The sequence below is a fragment of the Pseudophryne corroboree genome, chromosome 4 (genome assembly GCF_028390025.1).
Source record: "Pseudophryne corroboree isolate aPseCor3 chromosome 4, aPseCor3.hap2, whole genome shotgun sequence".
In the NCBI taxonomy this organism is placed as follows: domain Eukaryota; kingdom Metazoa; phylum Chordata; class Amphibia; order Anura; family Myobatrachidae; genus Pseudophryne; species Pseudophryne corroboree.
Window position 1 is genome coordinate 578,706,472 of NC_086447.1, and position 26,105 is coordinate 578,732,576.

General features: G+C 42.3%; 2 long non-coding RNA genes across 3 annotated transcripts in view; one reads left to right on the plus strand and one right to left on the minus strand.

Moving 5' to 3' along the window:
* Window positions 1–26,105, plus strand: part of LOC134909986 (uncharacterized) — a 66,457-nt gene that overhangs the window by 7,165 nt on the left and 33,187 nt on the right. The gene's annotated exons all lie outside the window — the stretch shown is intronic.
* Window positions 1–26,105, minus strand: part of LOC134909987 (uncharacterized) — a 78,609-nt gene that overhangs the window by 7,083 nt on the left and 45,421 nt on the right. Inside the window, exons 2-3 of the long non-coding RNA XR_010176078.1 lie at window positions 10,735–10,773; window positions 7,724–7,804 (exon numbers count right to left, since the gene is read on the minus strand). This is a non-coding gene — a long non-coding RNA (uncharacterized LOC134909987). The remainder of the gene's footprint in view (window positions 1–7,723; window positions 7,805–10,734; window positions 10,774–26,105) is intronic.

The following is a 26,105-nucleotide window of genomic DNA, read 5'->3' on the forward strand; positions in this document are numbered from 1 at the left end:
ACCCAATGGTACATATTATTACCTGCAAAAGAGCACAGCTTTGAACTGTCATGCATTGCTGAGACTTGGTTAATACAGAAACCACAAGGAGTTTATGCTTGTCAGAATGACTCATTGCATGGACCTAAATTGAGTATAACATGCACTCAGTGCTGAAGAAGCAGCAGGGAACGTGAAATGTACCTAGCTGTGTACAACATGTTTTCATTCATTATGCAGTATGAGCTCTAGTTGTCTACATATCACACAAACTTCTGGAAATTCCTTGTTTGCCTGTGGGTAAAGATTGTTCCAGTAGATGACACAACATCTCTGCCTGATTAACTTTATGGTCAGCAGCAATTTAGGAGCCACACTCAGTTTAGGACGTAATGTAGTTATAGCTATAGATATTGTATAATTCAATAGCTCAAGCAAAGCAGTTACATGTCTATCTTGGGCATATTATGCTAAATCATGTAAATAGTTTTGCTCTTAAAACAAAAACAGCAATGTGGTAACGGAAGAGCTATGTTTCAGCGCACAGGTTATACTTGCCAACGCTTCCTGAATGTATTTAGAATAATTCCTGAAATAGTAGTGATCTCCTTGGGGAGTCCATCAGTCTCCCTGAGGCTGGTCTTGGTGTGCGCAACATAATGATTATTTCATCACTATTTTTCAACCATAACGCAAACACTGGATAGAAAAATAAGGAGGACTGATGACTGATGACCACATGAGTGTAGGGATGGGTGGATTAACCATTGAGGATTTCCTTTAATTGTTAACATCAATGGTATTAAACTGTCAATGGGGAACCATAAATGGTTTGCACCAATCTATGAAAATTTCTGCTGTGGACCAATCAGGGCAGGGGTGGGGTTTGGCAGGCCACCAGGGGTGGCACTAATCTTTATGCCCCGGCTCTAAGAAAAGGAAACTGCTGACAGGCCGTCACTGTTGTCTGAGAACCAAGAGATGGAACTACCAGCAGTGCAACAGGGCCCCCAGCAGTAAAGGTGGATTTCTCACTAGGCATGTGAGGCATGTGTCTACGGGCAGCAATTGCTGGGGGACAGCATACCAGGATGATGAGGCCAGGTGATTCTTTTTTTTTCTTTTTTTCTTTCCAACTTAGTTATTTTTCAACTGACAGGAGTAGGACAATGGGCAGCAAATTGTGGTCCAGGAGGTAGTAGTTGGGTGAGGTTGGGGCTGCTTTGGTGGTACCGATGTATTTGGACTGGCCCTGAAATTAATAGAACAGTAATGTGATGGGGAGGGGGGCAGACAATAATGTGCCTAGGAGCGGCCTGACCCCTAAATTCACTCCTGCCTATCCCCAGTAACACTGAGCTGCTGTCTGCGGTCCTCCTTTTGTCACTCATAGGCAGTAAGGTAAGTCTAGCGTTAATATCCCAGGTCCAGCCCAGGTCCATCTCTCGCAGCAGTGACTGCTTCTCATCAGCATGATGCTGGCTCTTGTCTTCAGCTGCACCTCCGCTGTAAGAGCTGCCTCCAGGGATAGCTCCACCTGTCAGCCTGAAATTCACTGGTGCTAGGGTCCGGTCATGCTGCTGCGCCCACACCGCCACTTCGAATGTTCTGCAACTCTGCCCAACAGCACATCACAGTGAAGCTCCTCCCTCTGCCAGATCACCTCAGCCCACTCACATGTGGCTCACAGACAGCCATCATCAGTGGGACTCTGTTAGTGCAGTCCATTCTTGCCACAGCCACCTCAGAATGCCCAACGGTCAGTGTGGGCTCATATATATAACTGTCTTCCCAAGTATCCTAATGATTCCCTCTGTGTCAGTGCTGCTGGATGTCTTCCCCAGGCACTGTTCTTGTGCCTTCCACTGTCACCAATGGTAAACAATGTTGGCAAATATGTATAGTATATAGATAGGAGATTGGCAGACCTCCTTAAACGTACAGTGCTTCATACACAGTACCCTTTAAATAAAAATTCCATATATAAGCCTCTTTTATTTTAAGATGTGATACCTCTTGTATGTCATTAAAGAGCGCTCTAAGTGGGGTATCACATAAATGGCACTTCTACTGTGCGGCACAATGTGTTTAAGGGGTACTATTGTGTGGCATAATGTGTAAGAGGCACTACTACTGTGTGGCGTAACGTGTATAAGGGACACTACTGTGTGGAATATTGTGAATAAGGGGCTCTACTGTGCAATGTAATGTGAATAAAGTTGCACTACTAATTTGAATTGGAGGTGCTATTGTGTGGCCATGCCCCTTTTCAATGAGACTGTGCCCCATTTTTTGGAGACCCTCTTTGGAGTATGTGGTGGAGCCCAATGCATATGGTTGCAACCAGGCTCACCACTCGCTAGTTCTGCTACTTTGAGATCCATCAGATCTTTGCCATCGGCGGCAAAACCACTGACCATTGGTGGCAAACCAGTGGTTGTTAATCATCGATGGTCAATGGCCGTCCCTACATGAGTGACTATGTGCCCAAGGATGTGTTATAAATTACATAATCCTGGAGGAAGAGCGAGAATGAAGGTAATTTAAGATGCTAGAAATTACATTGTACAGTCATGGCTATGGTAAATCATCCTACATATATATTTTCAAGGAAGCCATTAGGCACAAATGTCTGAACATGCATCCAGGCTGCTCAGTGCATGTGCTTGCCAAAGGCAGATGCAATGTCCGATGGTACTCTGATTAATACATCTTGTCAGATTGCACGGCAGCCGATGGGTATCTAAATAGGATGCCCATCGGCCACAGCATTAACATATAGCCGCAACCTGCATTAGCATCCACCTCTGAATCATCCAATAATTATCTGCTGCGGGGCTCGTTTATAGTTGAATGTAAGTGAATTTTATGGAAAGTCTCCCATACTGAGCAGTGCATGCTCTCTTCAGTGCTCTGTGCATGGGTGTCGCTTTCACAATCACCATACAATGTTTATCAAAGTAAGCAAGTGTGGCCCAGTTACATGTCATATTTGCATGAATCGGCTTTACCCTGCCTGGCTGAAGTGGCCGTCCCAGGCTATTGAAAACATGATATCACTAGGCTTTAGCGGCAATCCCAGTGTGGAAAAACTTATACAGTAGCTCTTTTGATAAACATTCTCAGGGCTTTCATTCTCAGGGGTATATTTAGTAAAATGTGTTGAAGCCACTTCTTTATTATCCACTTTTTTCACATTTTATTATTTCTGTATTTATATGAAATCTCTACCTTTGCAGTCCAAACTATAAAGGCTGGTCCCAGCGAGGAGAAAATTGGGCTGTGGAGGACCTTTTTTGAAGTCTTTTGCAAATGTGAAAAACAGCAAAATAAGGCTTAGCGGGGGCATGAGTAGAATTGGTCAGGAGGGATCTGCAAAGCCGCTGCAGTGCCACTGCTCAGAGAAAACAGAAAGAAAACTGTTTATTTCCTGCTTTGCTTTATCCAGGCCAACAGACATAACACCATCAGGGGCAAACGCAGGATTTACCGAGGGGGGTTTCCACATAAATTTATATATAAAAAAATATTTATTTATGTATATATATATATATATATATATATATATATATATATATATCCCGGCGTCGGTCACGCAAATACATCCCAACTGACTGACGCAGGGACCAGAAGCACACTGACACACACACACACACACACACACACACACACACACACACACACACACACAGTATATGGGCACACTGACACACACATTGTACAGAGGCATGCAGACAAATGCACACACAGTATACAGGGGGAGCTGCCAGCCATGCAGAAGCACATACCTTCTCTGTTATAGTGCAGCTCCAGCTCCCCCTTCGTCACCAAATGCTGCACTGTCAGTCTACGGCTACCCCCTGTTTGTTTCCCTGCATCGCGGAAGGGCTGGGAGCAGGGAGGACACACAGCTGTGCTGTGCTCTCTGTGTCCTGGGCAAGCGGGCAGGAGAGCGGGTAGGTGCTGGTGAGCGGGTGGCCGCGGCGGTGTAGAGCGTGAGTGACGGATGGTCACTCACACTCTGCAGTAGAGCAGCTCCCTCCTGAGTCTGGTGCTGTACGTGTTATGCGTCAGGCTGGCACTGGCTGTTGTGAAGTCTGAGCTCTGCCCCGACGAGAGTTCCATGCAGCAGCAGCTTTAGTGATCGCGATCATGGTAGCGGTCGCGATCACGGTTTGTACTGAGATGGAGACACAGCTGTCTCCGTCTCAGATAAAAAGAATTTGGCTGGTCAGGGGGGGTTTCTGGGTACTCACAACCCCCCCCCCCCCCCCCCCCCTGCGTGCGCCACTGCAGAAGTAATATTCATTTTGCACAAAATCCATTTTATTAATGCTACATTATTTAAACATTGTTCCGGCAAAGCTCCCATTACTATCTATGGAGCTGCAGCAGTAGTGGATTTACCACAAGGCAATCAAAGCGGCTGCTTAGGGTCCTGTGGGTCCCAGGGGAACCGCCAACAAGGGTATACATAGGGCATTTTCTGCAGATTGTTGCAATCTCTGCCGAATTTGTCCAAGAGCTGGGCTGGCTGTATACTCCTGGCAGGCTACCAGTTATTAGACAGCTGTTGGGTGACGAGTCCAGTGCACACCTGTGACTTCAGTCCTGCAGTACTGTGCAATGAACTGTGCATGTGACCCACACATGCATATAACGTCAGATGCGCAGAGAGAGGATGCAGGACGCGCACAGAGAAAAACATGAGGTCTTCCAGTGTACTTTAATCATTTTTATTTATCTTTGTATAACATATGGCTATTTTAAATTCCAATCACGCGGGGGCAGGTGTGTAGTGTTATTTTAAGTACATCATCCGTCTGCTATAATCAGAGGGGCAGTAATATATAATATATACAGTCACACTGACTGAGGGGTGTAATAATGGCTATTATAAGAGATTGGGGACCTGCTAGGTTGCTGCAATCTATAAGGGGGGGACGGGGAGTCACTCACATATAATGCAGTCAACACTAATGTGATTACGTGTAATAAAAATAATTATATGGTACTGATGCCTACATTGTATATATGTACCAGCCCCCCACCCAACACTGATTGTAGCATCCCCCATGCCTTATTTGTCCTCCATCCCTAATAATACCCATTATTGCACCCCTCAGTCAATGTGACTCCATTATATCAATGCCTAACCCTACCTCTCCTCACTGATTGTTGCAGGCACTACAATCAGTGAGGGGGCGGAAGCACTGGTATACATTATAATCAATACAGTCACTGACTGAGGGGTGTAATAAATAATAATGGGCATTATAAAATGCTGTTATAAAATGCGGTCAGTGAGTGAGGGGGATAATAATGAGTATTTTAGGCGATGGGCCTTGCAACAATCAGTAATCCTGAGCCACTCATATACAATGCAGTCAATGAATGAAGGTGTAATAATAGGGTATGGGGAGCTGCTACATACAGCGAGGGGAGCACTGATCTAAAATGCAGTAACTGAGTGGTGTAATAATGGAAATTAGAGGTGAGGGGACATGGTGCAATCAGTGAAGGAGGAAAGTAATATACTGTAATACAATATAAGGAGGAAAAACAGCAAATAATATAAGGGGCATAAATCAGAAAATATAGTGCTATGGATTGTTTGAGGGAGGGGGCCCTAAATTGGCCTCTTGCTTAGGGCCCTATGAGGTCTAAATCCACCTCTAGTCTGCAGAAATCTGACAGGGAAAAGAATATACGGAGAATTCTGTGATTTCTCCACATTTGTTTCTTTACTATGATCCCAGCTATCTCCAGCTAAAATGCTAGAGGAAAACCTATTTAAATTTACTACATACTTTACCTTTTAGTTAGTTACCTTTTTTGGTTTACACTACGATAGCATATTTTTTAAATCTGAACTGATATCTTTTAGATTGTAAGATTACAAGAGCCTTCTTCCCTCATGTGCCTTTCCTTTTCTTACTTACACAATCTTATACTCCTTACTCCCTCTGATGGCACCTAACCCCTGGTTTTCCATACTTGTTCTATATTGTCTTAAACTGTTTTGCTCATTTGTTTATGTACTGTGTAATGGGGGAGCTGCGCAGGGGTGTTCCAATAGAGGATGGTCCCGTGTGCACCTCCGGGTGGGCCCCCTCCTCTGTACGTCGCTATAGACTCCAGCATTGTGCCGGAGTCTACTGTGCATGTGCAGGTCTCCGGAAACATGGTGCCTGCCATGATCCTGAGACCAATTTGGCTACTGCGCATGCGTATCGGCCATTTTGGTGGCAATTTCCGCTGCGACTGCAGCGCCCTACGCTGGACTCCAAAAAGGTAAGTATTAAAATGGGTGCAGTGTGTGCGGGGTAGGCCTGCACACATTGAGCCCATTATAGAAAAGCCAATGGTGCTGCGGATCCCTTATGGCACCTTATAAATAAGCGATGATAATAATAATAATAATAATAAAATAATAAAAAATAATAATAATAATAATAATAATAATCTCCTGGCACATACCATGCTAGGCACTTTTAAGCTTTCCGGTACAAATTTTCTCTACTACATGGTTTTTTAGCTCTTTCATATAGCTACATATCTCAGATACAATTGCTGGCTCTTACAAACTTTTCAAATTCTCACTGTTGTCAGAGTACTGTATTTCCCTCATGTCCACATGTAGCCTATTAATTGATTATATGAATATATTGATTTTGCTCCTTGTTGTCTGGAAAGGTCAAAGAAGCATAAAATCGAAAAAAAATTTACAATTAAATGACAACATTCCAAAGTATGAAGACATGTCATTTATTGCAGCTACTGTAGATGGAGGTGATCTATATGATATTCCTGCATAAGGGATGCCGCCTGTCACTATACCGACAGCGGCATCCCGTTTGCTGTAATCTTGGTAGACAGGATGCCACGCATTGAGCTTGCTACGCTCGCCACATGTTCTACTCCCACTCGGTGGGTGGCGTGGACCCACCAACTGAGTAGGAATACCGGGAGGGTGTTGGGATTTCATATGTCAGCAAAATGCCAGCTGTCGGGATTCCGGCGTCGGTCTCCTGACGCCGGAATCCTGACAGCCGGTAGGTACATTGACAGCATCCCTAGATGGAGAATATTAAGTGCATGCCAACATGTGTATAGATGGTATCACACTTCTGCTTCTTTCAGATTCATCATGAAGCTTTGTTGAATTCAATTTTCCTGTTAACAGACTGACTGCAGTAGGCTTATTTTCCACAATAATACCCATAGTCCCTTGCAACAGAAGTAATGCAGTGACATTTATCACAACTCACTGGCCAGTTTATAATAGCTTTTTCATAAACATTAATGCCAGTTGTGTACCATTAATGTGTAGGACCTGCGTGCCTGTGTGCATGTCACTGTTTTCTACCCACATATCACCCCTAACCTTTTCTTTGGAAATATATTTACATTAGCATAAATATTAAATAGGTGCTATTTCTGATGCGTACAGTGAACTGCCTTTAGCTAATCAGTTTTCCATGCATTTAAATAGGAATATTAGAATGACTGTAATTACTTCAGTTTTCAGTGCCTTATCCATCATTTCATTGACTTTAACTGAAAATTACTTTCCCTGAGTAATGAGTATAAACTTCATTTTCAGTACTTGATAAAATTGTTCCTTTGTATTCCTTTATATCAGACATTTAAATGCACAATACTTCCATCTACAGTAGTATATATGAAAATAATACTATAATAAGCATAAATGATTAGATCAACTTTTTAGCTGAGTACATACCTTTTGTATTTATGTAGTACACTCGATATACACTCAAGAACTTGCACGTGACTTTTTGCATTTGGGAAATGCCTTCACAAACTAAAAAGGCAGAAAAATCAGAGTGCAGTAAGAAATGTGCTGCTCTGCTGAAGTGCAGTATGAGTGCTGAATATAGTTTCCATAATGGCACAGGACTAGACCCAAATACTGCTGCTTGCACTGATCTGCCAAGCTCGGGCCATTGATGTGCCTACTCTGCATTTTGTAAAAGCCGCTCTCATGTCACCCAACTCTAACCATCAGTCTATGCAAAATTCTGCTTATCCACAATTATGATCACCTTTCTCCACAAACCCATGATATTGGCAGACGTCTAGGTGCACTTGTACAAATTAAGTTACACTGTGGAGCTAATTCTGCACTGAGCCTCAGACACTTCCTGCTTTGTAACTAACCTGCTATTCATACTAGCTTAATGATATCATGTAGCTCAGAAACATTTTGGAGCTCAGTTTGGAGCTTTGCAAACCTACTGTATGCAGAGTCTTTCAGTAAATCTTACACAATTTCAGCAATAGATTCTGATTACTGTTCACACAAATTAATACTTTGGGCGGGATTCAATTCTTTTCACCCCTTTCCACACTCGTTCTGTTTCTGCCCTCAGGGACGTTGTATCATTATTTCAGCTCGCTACCCACGGAGTAGCGAGGCACCCAACCCTTTACACAGCTAAACCTGATTTCTATGGGCGCAATATGCACAATAATGTAGATCATTTTAGAAAGGAAATTGGGTGTGATACATCATTTGAATCTCACCCTTAGAACATATGCGTGCGCAGGGGGGTGGGTGCCAGGTGCGCACAGGCACCCCCTAATGTCTGTCACCCCCTCACACACACCTGCTGCAGTATCGGCAATCACAGAGTGTGCTCATTTCTGTCCTCCCGCCCATTGCGCCCGCCACCCCCTCCGCTCAGTCTGGCTGTCATTCATTTGTATGGTGCAGCATCACTGACGTAATCCTACTTCCAGTTCCTCTAACCTATGGGATGTGTCATGATGATGTCATGCCACGTGCATGCCCGCTCATGCTCCCACCCACGCTCTCTCTCTCCTCATCATGTGCCAACGTTACAGAATACAGCGTTCCTCTTGAAGAAGGACAAGTTCAAATTCAATATCAATATATATTTTGAGAGATTAGGATATAATCTATGGTAATAAAATATACAAATTTAACATATAGATAGATAGATAGATAGATAGATAGATAGATAGATAGATAGATATCTGTGCATCAATTCTCTATATTATTTAGTTTGCATTGAGTGCCAATATGTGGTGGTAGACATTGTTGCAGTGAAATGACAGTGGATGAATTATTCCATCCTGAGGATTGGAAAAATAAAGGGTGAGTTATCAACAAGTTTTATCATATGCAACAAGCTTTAAAACTTGTTACGTATGATATAGTGCTTCAGCCAATCAACTCCTCACTGTCATGTGTTTGAAATATGACAGGAACTGATTGGCTGGATCATCATTTATCAGTGTTCTGTGTATTACCCTGAATGGATGCATGGGACCATAGTACAATATTTCAAACTCTGTTTTATCTAAAGCCAGCTTTTATAACTAAAGCAGGCTTTGCTTCAGAAGGCGGCATGAATTTTGATAATATATTGAATAGATGGCTGTTTTTAATGTGTTCTATAATAAAATGCAATTTTCCATCATTTATTTGCCAATGACTGAACTGTAACATGCCTAATGTTTTAACTACAACTCTGTATGTGAGTAAAGCTGTGACCACTCTGTCGCCCTCGCTCCCATTCTCATGTGTAAGTACAAGGTATACACTTTAGTCTGACACAGGAGAGACTCGGGTACATCCAGAAGAATTACATAGTATGTCATTAAGTTGAACAAGTGGCACGGAGTCTCCTTAGTTTGTCACTCCTCTCGCCACTAAGATTGAGTGGCCCATCCCGTGAGTGCTCTTAACTTTGTGTTTAATACAACAATTTATTTAAATATAAATCATTGTAAGTTTGAGAGCCAGGCACTGTTACTGCCATGTCTGTATAGTAATGGCCAGTCTTATTTTATAGCGGGGCATAAAATCAGCCCTGTTCCCCGGACATGTGATGTCATGATGACATTCCAAGGTAGGGGAAGGGGCCACCAGGCCCAGGAATAAAATCAGGACCAGGAGCACCTTTTGGTACAGGGTGCCTGGCAATCCAAATGTCATGGGGCAATGGTGATGCTACTCCCTAGGAGTTTGTTTTCTTTTTTGTGTTGTAAATCTACTTTTTACACATACAGAAAATAAAGGAAATTGCAGAAGAACCTCTCAGTTTTTATACCAAACATTCACGACAGGTTTAAAGATGCCAGTGCGTATTGCTATCATTAAAGTAAATATTTAGTGAATATGTTTATACTGTATATGTAAAGTAAGGGTAAAGACCAACTTGACCGAAGAGGGGTAACAAAATAAGCTTCTTGTGAAATGTATAGTTTTATTATTTTATTACATTTCTTTTGCTAAATTATGTAAAATAAATGGCATATGTTACAACAATCTGCACTGTGTTAAGGAAGAATTATGCATTCATATCCAGGACATCATCAGCATATTTTACCAAATCCTTGAGAAAACTCTAAGTAGATATTGACTTGTGCGACAATAACATGATTTATTGGTACAGGAATTATTGACCAACACAAAATTTGAAACATTATTAGTCCGTGAGGAATAATAAATCTTCATCATGCCGTAACAAGAAGTCAATATGATTATGCTATATGCCACCGTGGTTCAAGTAGTCCTAAAAACTCCTATATCATTAAAAGGAGACATCGAATTTATTGGACCTGACATAGATCATGTATATATGGCAAACTTGTGGAGGGAAAGTACTGGATATATTCTTATGTGTGTATTAAAAGTATAAAAAAAAGATATTTTTATTTATTATTCCTTTTAATACTGAAGACCATAGTTCAATTCACACTGACCTCAGGAAATGTATATTGCAGCAAAGTGCCTCCAGTTATCTATAAATTAGAAAGAAAGGCTGAGTCAGTAAACTAAGAGATGTTATAGTTATGAGGGGGATACAACGTAATCTAGATTACTGTACATGAGTAATGCCTACAGCAACTTTATGCTACATTACCCTTAAACAATGTGAACACTCCTTGTTGTCCGATACAAATATATCAGTTTAAAAAAACAAGAAGCCATGTAAAATGTAAAACTAATGTTCCAGGAAGGTATTAAATGAACCCTCATTCTTAATGCCAAGCTGAAAAAAGACAGGGCAATGGGAGTATTTGTTTTAAGTGCATGCTTGTCTCTGGCATACCCAGCGGGGGGCACAAGCTTAGTGTTCGTAAGGATCACTCATTGTCACCGATTCACTCCACATTGTGCATAATTCTTGATAGGGGTAGAGCTATGGGGAAGTAGATACTTAGTCAACAGTAATGCTGTTCACAGCATTATGTCAACAGGACAATGCTGACATGGCTGTAATGTTATTTAATTAGTTGTAACCGTGTCAACATTATAACTTTAAATATGATTCTTTAATATCATATTTAAAGTTATAATGCTGACACAGTTACAATTCTTTACTTAACATTACAACTGCATCAACATTGTCCTGTCAACATAATGCTTTCAACATTTTGACTGTCGACAGCAATAATGTCGGCAGAGCTTCAAATAATGATATGAATAACAAATAGACAGCGCTCATGAGATACCTCCTGTGTTAGGCAAACTAACTTGGAAGACCACAGCTCTCATAGGTGGGTCATTCCGACCCGTTCGCACGCAGCGGTTTATCGATGCGGTGCAAACGGGTGCAGAATGCGCATGCGCAGCAGGGGCAGTGCACGGGCACGACGTTGCCCAGCGACAGGGGTTGCCGGGTTACGTCGCGGCTTAAGAAGAAAGTGGTCGCAGGATGGACCGCAAAGAAGATTGACAGGAAGAGGGCGGTGCAGGGCGGATCCGGACCGATTGGAGCCGTTTTCGGGGAGTGGTGAGTAAAACGCAGGCGTTCCCTGGAGAACGGAGGGCGGAAGAGTGACGGCAAAGCCGAGCCCATCATTGCTGGATCCATCGCACAGGGTAAGTAGGTACAGGCCTAGTCTTGTTTTGTGTGAAATTTTTTTAGCTTAGCAGGGCTGCACAAGCGATCGCAGCCCTGCTAAGCTAAAATACACTCCCCCATAGGCGTGGGCTAGCTGATCGCAGCAGCAGCAAAAAGTTGCTGGCTGCGATCAACTCGGAATGACCACCATAATTCTGAATGGGGTCTGCAGACTGGGAAAATTCTGAAGATGATGCTGGTCATTCTAAGCCTTCACTGTTGACAATTTGTTGCTGTGCCTAATGCACAGTTAGAAAGCTGGGTCAGAACCCAAGATTTAGGGGTCTATTTACTAAGCCTTGGGTGGAGATAAAGTACCAGCCAATCAGCTTCTAACTGTCATTTTTCAAATCCAACCTGTGACAAGACATTTAGGAGCTGATTGGCTGACACCTTATCTCGATCCACTATATCTCTATCCAAGGCTTAATAAATAGACCCCTTAATATGAATGAGTTTACTATACACTCTTTGCTGGAGCCTGGTAGACACTCTGCAGATCAGATAAACACTCTGATCTGTGTATACACATACACACTGAGCTATATCTAGCTTAGTGTGTACAGTCTTCAATGGATCAGGCATCCTAAATATTAAACTGCTCATAAGATGCGTCCTCCCGATGTGATCATTTGCAGGAGTGTTTTAACCTGCTTAGTGGCTAAAGCTCCTGCATACATACCAGGCCAATCAGCCCTTATTAAGTGATTGGGAAGATGAATGTATATGTGTGTACCTAGCTTTACTGGAGCTGCTGTCATGACATTAGTTTTGATGAAAAACCACAGCACAAAACCATTCTTATCGCTGCAATATCTGGCAATAAGAAATTATACTTTTGAGGCCAAATTGCAAAGTTTCTTAAACTGCACTCCCCCCTGCAAGTAAATATATGTATTGCTGTTAGTTGTGTGCTTCAGCAGCTTTTAGATAGGGAATGGTGAATGGTGAATTTCTTTAGATACCTCCTTGTTTACTGCTCCTCCTTGTCTTCTTCTTGTGTCAAGGCTCTGATCCCTTGATCAATAGGTATCAAAATGAAAAATATTGCAAAAATATTAATAAAATATATATATTATATAAAATTTATATATTATATATAATAAAAAAAAATCTTCAAAGCAATGTAGTGGTTAGATTCTGCCACATGTGGTATCTCCAATTTGGATTTAATATGGTGAAATGCTGTCACACATTGCCAATAAAAGTTTCACATCCACTTCAGAAGGCAGTCGGTTACATAGGTGTATATTGTACTTATCATCATCAAATATGGATTGGTGTGTAATAGTGACTTCCTAATTATATGCTACTTTAAAAAAGTATAGTATTTCCATTACTAGTGTACATGATAGTTCTTAACTGAACTTTATAAGTTTCTTTTCAAAACTGATTTCAATAAACATACTGCATGTCTCATGCTGGATTACAGTATATGAATTTAAGCAAGAGCCAGTAAATACGATATCAGCACCACAGAGACAGGGCCTGTTTAGACTGATATAAATAGACAGGGATCATTCTTCCTCGAAGTCAGGTGAGAATCTAGAGATCTAGAGTGGCAAAATTATGGGACTAATCCAGAATATGTTTTATTTAATTTAAAACATTATTGCACTAATTAGGTTACAGGGATTCGGTTAAGACACCGGCTGTCAGGATACCAGCAGTCCGTATACCAATGCCGGAATCCCAACACTTGTCAGAATGCTGACGCTGGAATACCAACAGCCGACAGGCAGGTTGGACTGGGGGGAGGGGGGTTAAGATTAGCCACCACCCGGGGGGGGGGGGGTTAGGGTTAGACACCACCGGGAGGAGGTTAGGTTTAGGTACTAAGGGGGGGAGAGTTATGATTAGGCTTTGGGGAGGTGGGGGGGTTTAGTCTAGGGATTACTGGGGGGAGGTTAGGGTTAGGCACTAAGGGGGGTGGTTAGGGCAAGGCCGCAGAAAGGGAGGGTTAGGGCTAGAGGGTAGAGGGGATAGAATACTTCCCTCACCCCTGTCGGGATTTCAAAGATCGGAATACCGGTCACACATACTGAACCCAGGTCACAACTATGCTGCTGGGATTTCCAAGCTTGCTCCACATCTCCCCTTCTTTCTGTTATTCTTACATTGGCTTCAGAAAGGATAGTATACCATCAGCATGGGTAGCACTGATATATTCAGTGGGGCAGTTCATGTACAAACAACAGCAGACAGGCCCTTCAATGGGAGAATTTTGCAGCAGTGACCACTGATTTGCAAGTATGCTTGTTTTTTTCTTGTTTTTCATTTGGCTCAATATGTAAATTAAATGTCAGGGCTGGAGCAGTGTTCTCCTCTCCTATGTCTCATGTATTTAACAATGATGCATTGCGTATAGAGCTCCAGCTACAGGCCTCCACATAATAATAGGCCTACCATCATGGCAGCATAATGATGAAAAGATGCCTAGCTGGCCACACAGCTATAAATCATAAGAATTAAAATTGCACTTCTAGATTTCTCAAAACATTCTGCACTTTTTTTTTCACTCTTAATGTATTTAGGGAGACAGTGGGGCTGACAGTGTAGAGGGTGTACACACCCACATAGCACCGGTCACAGATCCTCCCCTTCTCAGTATAGGCCCTTTAACATTTTCAGCATCAGACCCAGGTGGCCTTTAATCCGACCCTGCTTTGCCCCTATGACCAGGTTCGGATACAGATGGTGAGAAGCTCCTTTGGTTCATCAGTGCACACGCCCAAAAGAGATGCCATTATGCCGGTACCACCCCACTTGCTGTGACAGCACCACTGTCTCAGAGCAGATGACTTGCATGTTGGAACAGTACCCACTTTCAATAAACAAAATATTAATATAATAAAAAATAAAGTGCATTCAGGTGCATTACAGTAGCGCAACACATGCCTGGCTTACTGTAGTGTGTTCTTAATGTCAATTTAAAATGGCAAATTGATAATAAATCTATCCCTGAGCAGCAGACACAGAGCTCAATTTGACATTACTAGATACCAGTGGAATATTTAATTTTTATGAACATTACTTACATGTCCATAGAGATCCATCAGTATCCTCTGCCTCAGTATTGTCCTCTACTGAGTTCCCAGCAGCTTACTGCTGCCAGGGAAAGTTGGTTAACTAATGTGCATATGTGACGGTCGTCTGCGAATGCTCTTCAAATCTGCTGGGACACAGCAAAGCCTGGAAGCCTTCACTGAAATAGGAAAGTCGGCCAACAATGGGGATCATAACGCTATGCCCTCTACAGATGGTGTAAGTGGTACAATCAGAAACAGCGGTAAGCAAAGCTTACAACTGTTTGCTAAATACACAACAGATGTCACAACCCATTTAGCAAGTTATGGTTCATTATTAAATAAAATTCTAAATATGGTAATAGCTTCAAAACTGTTTGGACATTATTGATTTATCCGCGACTGGTGGCCTACCTGGGCATTTCTTTCACTATGACTACTTTCTTACCAACAGGAAAGTGGGGGCACATTAATGATGCGTAACAAGCACAAAATTGCCCCCATCACACTATAATGGACCACTAAATGAGATTTACATTCTATATGATAGCAGAAATGCCAAGAAGATCTCAGTTACATACTGTATATTTGCAAAGATATGTTTAAGGCACCAGCAACTTCACGGCATCTCTGATATGGTGAATCTAACACTATCATAGTATAATAGTACCCACTTTGGGTCATACATATCTGTATTTCTACATGATAAAAGCACATACTTTTATATATTTTGAAATTGAGAGCTAAATCACCTGGAGGCACCCCAATATCCTCCAGATGGCACTACAAGGACAAGCATGCCCTATAACTACTGATCCCAAAAATAATTAGCAGAACAGGGTATACAAAACTGGCAAGTTGCTCAAATCAATTTATTAGTCAATATTATTAATACTATTGCTTGCAAGGGAGTGGTTAACCTAGACAAGAAAAAACACAAAATTCCTCTAGCACACTATCACATTAATGATGCACATCTACTGAGCATAGATAGAATCAGGTAGTATTTTTAATAACAGTTTTTCTCTAATTTCTAGTTTTTTTTTTTTTTTTACAGTGAACAGGGTTTCTTCAATTGTATTATGTTTACTGAGCATGTGGTTGAATCTAAAAGCCGTGTTGAATGGAATATTAAACATAAGCCTTCTTGTGAATTCTATAACATTATCATTTATTCCTACAAATGTGATTAGATCAGTATACTGCAAGTTAAATAATAAAAACAATTAAATATTTAATTTTGTAACCTCCGCACAACCTTGATATTCTATAGTATGTGAGAAGCCATTACAATCCTTTGCAAAGTTACTATATTTACTTAGCTAAAATGTAGTCTTTAAATAATTAAATAGCTATTCAAAGCTCCAGAGTTTTGTGGCACAATTTTCAAATTAAATGTAATGGCAGTCGGCACTTAATAATGTGTGATTCAAATAACTTGTGTAATGTACTTTAACTGTCTCATGTCTAGAAACAAATGTCTACTTTATTGTATCATTCTATAAGCTTTGTTTGCTTTTTTACATATTACAGTAGTAGGTTTCAGTACATTTATATTTGTCATTCAATGTTGTCAATTCATTAAATGATAAGATTATATATAAAAGGGTTAGAAGAAAATATACTATAGTAAAAAAATTAATTATGATGCACACAAGAATACAAAATAAAGAAGATCATTTCAAAAATTGCAAATAATAAAATAAAGTGTGAGATGCTAAAACAAAGAATGGTAAAAAGAAATATATTATTTTTTTTATAAAGCAACACCAAAATATTCATTTTCATCAAATCAACAATTACATCCTACCAAGTTGCAAAATGTGCTATTAAGAGCGGAATCCTACAATTATCCTTGTTTCATATAAAGTGTAAGATAAAAGACAATTTGGTAAGAAAGATCAGCTTTAACCCAAAAGGTGTACAAATATATACAGGGCAGTAGAGAATGGGGCCAGGCTCGGGTACTTGGGGGTGGGGCCTAATGAAAGGATGTGTGGTCATGCCTTCTTAAAATCTTTTTAAACAAAAAGATATTATTTGTGATGTTGCTGTGCACTTTGCAGTGTGGCACTAGGGCTGCCATCAGAAATTGTGGGGCCTGGGACTGTCTAAATAGACACCCACCCCCTTCCTTTCCAAAAAGAGGTGAGGGAGTTACAGCATGGGACATCAATTGGTGCATAAACCCTAGACACACACACTGCCCTATAACCACACACACTGCCCATAGCCTCACACACTGCCCCATAGTCTGCCCCCATAGCTGCACACACTGCCATACAGTCTACCCCCTTTGTCACACACACTGCCTCATAGTCTGCCCCCGTAGCCACACACACTGCCCTGTAGTCTGCCCCTTAGCATGCTTCCATAACCACACACACTGCCCCATAGACTGCCCCCGTAGCCACACACACTGCCCTGCAGTCTGCCCCTTAGCATGCTTCCATAACCACACACACTGCCCCATAGACTGCCCCCATAGTCACACACAGTGTAAAAGTCCGACCATACACGCACTTACACACTACCCTTGGGCCCCATGTACCTGAACTTATGTATGTACCTCCTGCTGCTCCAGTGTCAAGGCCAGCTCTGAGTCTTCTGTTTCCAGGCCATCTTGTGTGTGTTGAGCCAGGAGGAGCCTGCCCGCCCCACAGCCGGTGGTAACAGAGGCGAGGGCAGGCCAGGATATGCTAGTAGGCAGAGAGGGTGGCGGTGACTCACTAACAGTGATGTCACTGGCACAGCGCTTCAGCCGCAGCCCAGCTAAGACATACAGCTGCGGCCTGGAAAATACTTTAAAATAAAATAAATATAAAGGTCAGCTCAGCGGAGCAGGTACTGGCAGCCAAGCATGAAGACACAGTTCAGCGGCATTTTGAATTTGTTTACTCCTAATTGGCTGCCAGCCCTTGAACTGCGATTGACTCAAGGACAGTGGCAAATTCTAAATGCCATCTGCTCCTGGCTGCCACCCAGGGCCGCCATCAAGAGGGATGCGATCATAGCAATTGAATCTCACTGCATAGCCAAAGGAGATTGCTGCTGCATAGTGGCAGCAGCCTCACTGCACCCACCAAGGTGCAGGGCTGGAAAGACTGACAGACGTAGCTGACAGGTATGGTGGAAGAGGCATAGGTGTTTTTATAATGGGTGTAGTGTGTATGGAGCACATGGGCCCCTGGGTCCAAGGGTGCCCACACCGCACACTCTGCACCCATATATTATACTTACCTCTCTGGAGTCCCATGGTGGTAGCCCTGCAATGCAAATTCCCAAGTGATTTGCAAATGCACACTGGACATGTCCCCGGGAACAAATCGCAGGTGCCCCCCTCCCTGGATATATACACTATGTTATAATAACCATATTTTCCACAAAATGGATAACCAGGAATATAGTCCAATGACAATTTTGGTCACTGCACCAGAGAAGATGGAAGATTGCATGTGTCCAATGTTCTTTACATTCGTAAACCAAAAAAGTCTGTAAGAAGTAATTAGGAAACTAGGCATTTTATCTTCCAATCAAGCATTATTTACGATTTTGCAAAAAAGCAATCAAGGCAAATTGAACAAATTTGCAACTGGTGGCACCAAGACACATTCAAGTAGGGCAGCACAAATGGTGTCATGGTTAACATTACTGCCTCACAGCACTGTGGTCATGGGTTCAATTCCCAGCATGGCACTAACTGTGTGTAGTTTGTGTATTCTCCCCGTACTTGCGTGGGTTTCCTCCAGTTACTCCGGTTTCTTCCCACAATCCAAAAATATACTGGTAGTTTAATTGACTTCCACCAAAAATGTACCCTAGTTTCTACTTTCTATGTATGTGCATGTACATGTGGTAGGGGATTTAGATTGCAAGCTGATGTGAATGGCCAAATATCTCTGCAATATGTGTGCACTATATTAATAACTGGTAGTAATAAATAATAATAATAATAATAATAATAATAACAACAACAATAATAATAATAAATATATATATAATTCAAGTTCAAGATGCAATTAGGCTATATCCACAAATTATTTATTTTACTTCAGTATAGTATAGTGTTTCAGTTGAAGGATTCTAGAAACAAAAAACAAATGAAATCCTCGTTAAGATAATTAAATGGGTAGGCATGGAAAATGAGTACTACTGTAATCTACATAAGGATAACAGAGAGATATGGATGTAGCCTAAGATAAATTAATAAAAAAACATCATCTGCCAAGCTGTCATATTATATTTGTTCCCAACAGTTTCCAATAATTATTTTCCAATCGAATGCAGTAACATATCAGATGTGTTCCTGTAATAGCAAAAGTTGATAGAAAATTGTGTTAAAAGTAGTAGAAGGTCAGATGTAACAAGATGAGTGGTAAAACTAAGTTTAACAGCACACACAGATTTCTTTCCAGTGCATATATGTTGAGATATGAGATACACTTAGCATTACTACTACAGGGTTAAAGCTTGGACACTTTCTTTTCTAATTGGATGCCTGGCTGAAAATGGATAGGTTTTTGAAAGATGCTTAGAAGTTGCCCTTAAAGACCAACCCTTAATTGTAATAGGAGGAAAGCTGCAGAGAAATCAGTGGTGGGAAGTATAGGATTGCTCAGTAGACTGTGGCCAATTTGCAGGGATGTCAAGTTCTTCTCACTTTCACTGAAGTACTTAACTTCCAAACAGTTGGTAACAGCAAACTGTCTACTTTTTAAGAAAAGAAGTTGAAATATTCACGGAACCCAAATTACTAAAGTAATAGTAATAATAATAATAATAATAATAATAATAATCATCATTTAATGTGGTTTAACCTCAATTGTTCGTTTTATGGCCTATATTGATAGAAGCCGGTTTTAGATCATTTTACCAGCTGAAATAGCTAATAGCAAAATCATGGGCAAAATAAGCATTTTCTTGATATTTTCTTGTTTACTGAAGGAAATTGCATATGTGTTGTCTTTTACGGTAAGCTATACAGTGGTATTTTGCTTAGGTTCTTCTTATGGGAAATTAGTGTTACTTTCAACTTTGAGAGAAAGATGTTAAATTTAAGGGAAATTTAAGGGAACCTAACTGAAAAAAAGTTATGTTATATTATATATTAGACAACTGTAGCAGATTTGTGTGTAGGAAGAAGTTTAGATTGTGCGACCATGATCAGTGACACTGATGTATTGACTTGAAAACTCTCAGGAACTCATTCATTCTTGCTATACCTCCTTACTACATAGACCAGGCCTAGCCAAACTGTGGCTCTCCAGATGTTGTGAAACTATACATCCCAGCATGTCCTGCTGCAAATTTAGCATTACCTAAAAGCAGCGATGGACTGGGCCTCTGTTTCCGCCCGGGCATTTGTGAACGCACGCGCACGTTGCTGGGGGCACGCCGTCATGATTACAGGGGCGTGCCGCGAGTCAAGGCGGCATGGACTTGTGGCACGCCACCATTTCTATGGCTACGCTTGCTGGGGGTGGGGGCACAATGCGAGTCCGAGGGGCGTGGACTCGCAGCACGCCCCCATTTCCATGGAGACCAGGGGGGCTAAACCAGAAAGCTGGAGGCTGCACTGTGCGCGGCCTTCCCGACTCTATGGGGGACCAGACTGGCCCTCCTGCCCATCGGCCCTTATGGCATTTGCCAGAAGTGCCAGATGGCCTGTCCAGATCTGCCTAAAAGTAATACTGTTGCAGGGCATGCTGGGATTTGTAGAGTCTCAACAGCTGGAGAGCCACAGTTTGGCCAGGCCTGACATAGACATTGTGGGCTGATGTTCAGCATGGCAGATATGGTTACTGAGTAAGAGGAATGGCATTGCCAATGTGCATTACTCTCTATAAGGACACCTCTGGTGAAGTGCATGTGCAGAATAGAACGTTCCTCCTGGGAAGTAGAATGTCCCCAGTATATGCCGTTACCTTGCACCACTCACCTCTAAGATGGGAAACTCATACTTCAGGCTCATTTACAAAAAAAAGAAAAAAAGATATTAAGCACCCAATTGTGTAGTTTATTTCCCAACATGGATGATGTAAGAGTTGCCATCATTAAGAGGAAAAAAATATTGTAGGAAAATAGCATACTGTTTGTATAATCAAGCAGTTACTTGTGTACAGAAATCAGGGTGTGGTGCAAAATGTGGACAATCAGAATGTTGATATCAGAATGTCATAATTTCAAATGTACACATTAGACGGCCAGAGAGTCCGCACATGATAAAAATATGCTGTTATCTCCGTACAGGGCATTCACAGACTGGTAAGTACCATGCATGCCCGATACATTTAGCAGCTTTTTAGTACTGCACATGTTCGAGAAAAGAAGTCTATGCATTACATTGTAAGAAGAGTCTGGATGTCAGTGGAACTTGCAGTAAGCATCCTGAGATGCACGGAGGTGCTATGTTTTTATCACAAACTGCTATAAGGATAGCATACCGTATTTTGATAAATTGCAGACACACCACAGTTCCCATAGCAAGCTATAGGACACAGTAAACTCCAAAATGAAAGGAGCCACACAAGAGATCAATGATCTCTCTGTGGTGACCCATTCATTAATGGCAGGAAGCTATATAACCCCTTTTTCTACTGAATCTAATGGAAAAAAGGATTACATCTGCTTGATAGATAGACCCAATGGCGGAACTATTGGCGGTACTAGCAGTACATTTGCATTGAGGGCCGCCGCAGGGAAGGGGCTCACAGTCACCAGACTTACTGTACAATGAGTCACACAGCCCCCCAGTCACATATAGTAGCATGTGATGGCAGCGCATATTTTGGGTCCCGGCCAGAGAGGGAAGAGAGGCTTTTCTTTCCTCTCCTCACTTCTCAAGCACTTGGCACTGCCGCTGATTGTGAAGGGTGAGGATGGGCCGCTCTCCCATCTCCTCCCCTTTCCTCTTGAGCACCTCCTCCTCCCAGATGCTGCTGACTGTAGGGCTAACAGTCCGTCAGGAGGGGGAGAAGAGGCCTCTCTCTCTCTGCTCCTCCACCCAGACCTATTACGGTACAGCTAATGAGGATGGCATGGCCAGGACTGGGGAGGAGGGGGCCGCTCTATGAGTTTTTCCCCCTTCCATCCCCCTCCCTCACCTCTGCTGCCCCTCTACATGTGGCTATTCTTGGGCACCTGGGACATGAGAGCATCACGTCTCACCAGGATCTTGTGCCCGACCCCGGCACCTGCTGTCATAATGGGTGGGAAGGAGGAGCAGATACAACGTGACAGTTAGAGTCAGCCATTTCCCTGTGCAGTAGCAGCCCCTGGTGAGAACACACAAGCGTCTAATGCTTTTTTATTTATTTATTTATTTGTGTGTGTGTGTGTGTGTGTGTGTGTGTGTGTGTGTGTGTGTGTGTGTGTGTGTTTAGAGACAAATGTCTGTATCTATCAATATACTGTATATAGTTGCTGGTGTGGACCCAGAGTTTGTGTGTGTTTACAGTATGTATATCTGTCTCTCACTATCTCCCTGTCAGCCACTATCTCCCTGTCACCCTCTCCATCATCCACTGTTTCCTGTCAGCCACCCTCTCCCTGCCACCCACTATCTCCCTATCATCCTCTCCCTGTCACCCACTATCTCCATATCATCCTCTCCATCACCCACTATCTACCTACCATCCTCTCCCTGTCACCCACTATCTCTCTGCTACCCTCTCCCCATTACCCACTATATCCTTGTCACCCTCTCCCTGTCACCCCCTGCGTCCCCGTCACCCTCTGCTTCTTTGTCAACCTCTGCCTCCCCATTCACCCACTGCCTCTCCCCACTGACTCACCTGCCACTCTCTCCCTACACCCACTGTCTAGCTATCACCCCTGTCTCCCACTATCTTTCTGTGACCCTCTGCCTTTCCCTTCACCCACTATCTTTCTGTCACCCTCTGCCTTCCACTGTCTCCCTCTGTCTCTCCCTATTTGCCTCTCCATGTCGCCCATTGCCTCTCCCTGTCAACATCTGTCTCTCTCCATTGCCCTCTGCCTCTCACTGTCAACATCTGTCTCTCTCCATTGCCCTCTGCCTCCATAATCATCCACTGCATCTTCCTATCTGCTTCTCCCTGAGACCTTCTACATCTCCCTGCCACACCCTAACTCCCCTTCCATCCACTGCCTCACCCTGATACCCACTGCTTCTCCCTGTCACCTTCTACCTCTGCGTCACCCACTGATTCCCCAGTCACCACCTACCACCCTCTGACTCCCCAGTCACCCCCTCCCTCTTCCCATTACCCACTGCTTCCCCAATCACCCACTGCCTCGCCCTATCTACTTTTCCCTGATACCCGCTGCCTCTCCCAGCCACCTCTACCTGGCACCGACTGACTCCCCAGTTATCACCTGCCTCTCCATCACCCACAACCTCGCCCACTATCACCCACAGCCTTTCCCGCTGTCAACCACTGCATCTCCTCATAGGATGGAGGAGTGGGGCCCGGAGAATATTTTTGCACCTGGGCCCACCACTCTTAAGTTCCACCACTGGATAGACCCCTTAAACATCCTATGTAAATACATAGAGTAAAAGTTTGTAATTTACACAGTTTGCGCCTTTAGATATGTTTCTACTTGTGTTTTAAAAAATGTACAGTTTAGAGCATTGTACAAAAAAAATTAAAACATCTGCACCAAGCCTTTTTTTTAGCTGTAGCTTAGTCTAACTAGTTTCCAGTTTTTATAAACAGAGCATCAGTGTCACACATTGGGGTCTTAGCATTACTTACAAGGTCCAGCAGTTCATATCTCTGTACTCCACTCATCAGCCAAACTTCCAAAATATAAACAAACAACTAGCAGCATTGGTGTGGCAATGTTAGACTCTGTCAGGTGAGTCACCTAAGCATCCCAGGCATGCTCACTGTGATCTTCAGCTGCTGTGCCCGAGTGCTGCTGTTATACCAGAGTACCTACAACTACCATTTGCCTCTGGAAGTATCTTCAGTCACTGTTATCTCCTAGTGCTGTTCCTAACCTCCGGTCTCCAGTTCCTCTGCATCATCCAGCAGACCCCTTGCTTACTATCTGCTCTGGACTTTTGCCTTCGCTGCTGTTACCATCAGGCTATTGGTTTCACACTATACGGCTGGTTAGGGATGGGTCTCCCTGCTCTGACTGTTTGCATGCATCTTGGGCCAGTTCTGAGTGCCATAGGTCCAGTTCCAGGGTTGTGATCAGGGTGTAGAGGTTGTGATCAGGGTGTGGGTTCCAGGGCTGTGTGACCGGGTGCTCGTCAGTCCTGAATTCCCCATTCCTGGTTTTCAGTTTCTGAGTTCTGGGTTCCTGGCCTAGGTCAGTGTAAAGCACTAGGCTGCATGACTATTGCAGTTGACAGCTTTGAGGTAATTGTCTCTGGTTACTATCCTGAGTTCTGAGATCCGATTCCAGTCCCAGTACTATATGGTGCTGAGTTCCCATGGTAGGTCTCCTGAGTCCTAGTAGTTGGTTCCAGTCCTGCTAGCCTGGATCCAGGTTACAGGGTTGTGGAAGCCACGAATGGTGCCAGGTTGCCACTTCGGTGAGTTCCAGTGACATATCCTAGCACAACTCCAGTTCAGCGGTCTCCTTCCAATACCGCTAGTGTTTGCTGCTGCTTGAATTCACTTCATGAACAAGAATTACATAAAGACTTCTCGTTTCCCCTTTGCTACAATAAAGCACAAGGGCCACAAGACAGATCTAAAAAACCACAGAGCCTTCCTAAAGATATATATTCAGACTGGGAAGTGAATTATTTATGTACATTCAAAATAAAATTATTGATTTGAACCTTGAATACTAGTTACTATATAAATGTGATTAATGGTGGTCATCATGTTTGTCTATGAAAAGTAAACATTTGTGCTACAGGTGAGAAAATCAAGTTATAGGTCACTAACCAGAGGAACTTGAAACTTTATTTTAGGTTTTCCCATGAGATGGTAACGTTTTACAAATACACGTGAAACATGCCACAAAACCATATGTAGTGTTTTTGAGAAATTCATCTAAATGGATTATTACTGTAGGTTTACATTCTAACAAAATGGTAATGTTTGGAAGTGACTGACTAACTAAGCTTTAAATGTGCATACAACAGGTTTTCAGTAATAATTCCCAGTAGCACCCTGAGGCAGAGGAGGCAGCGATAGATAGCTGTTTATCTGTGGGAGAATAATGGATTCTGTTCTACAGTTTTCATCTCAGTTTTATCAGAAACATAATTTTGCAACCTTCTATATTTTTAAAACTCATGAAAATCTGGCAGTAATGTAAAGCATGTAAAATTGCTTTTCTTGCATTGGGTCTATCCATCACATGCTTGGGATGGAAACAGTACTCAGCAGATCTGATGAGTTTGCACTTTCTGAGTTTCCATTATCCATTCTTGACCTGTGGAGCATCTATCAGTTGGGTCTTGGTGAAACGAGACAGGAAAAGGCTTTGGGATCATGCATTCGATTATTTTTTCCTGCATATTTCTACCAAGAACAAAGCTAGTATGTTTTTCTGCGTGGAGCAGTGTGATAAATTACACAACACACAACTTTCCTGCATTTTCTACAGATGGGCATGTTAGAAAGAGGGCGAGAGCACTGGCAAAGCATATTATATTTTTAAAATCATTTTAAAGGGCATTAAAAGTCATTTAGAAATTGATTCAACGTATTAATATAAATACAATTGTTTGGCATTTGCAAGACAGTTTAGTTCTCAAACTTTTACACCATAATCATCATGATACTGCTGTTGGCAGACACGTTTATTATAATAACTTGTGAAACTTTTAATTTAAAAAATAGTGATTGGAATAAGATAATTAGACAGCTGTAGATCATTTTAAACTAGGTAACAGTAGGGAAGGTAAAGATAAAAGTGTGTGGGGGAGCACACATATTGTAGGTACTATATACTGTATAGTGACTTGAGTGAAATATTGGAGTGTTTAGAACAGAGCAGTGTTTACAACAAGTAATTAGTAGGTGCATGAAATTAAAAGTAGCAGTAAAAATAAAAACATGTATGGTAACAGATTGAATGATTATGGAAGATTTAGGGAGGGGGGGGGGGTTTACCAAAGCTTGGAGACAGATAAAATTGTGAGAGATTGAAAAAAGGAAAATACCAACCAATCAGCTTCTTTTATTTTACAAGCTGTGTTTGAAAAATGACAGTTAGGAGCTGATTGTTTGGTACTTTATCTCTCACA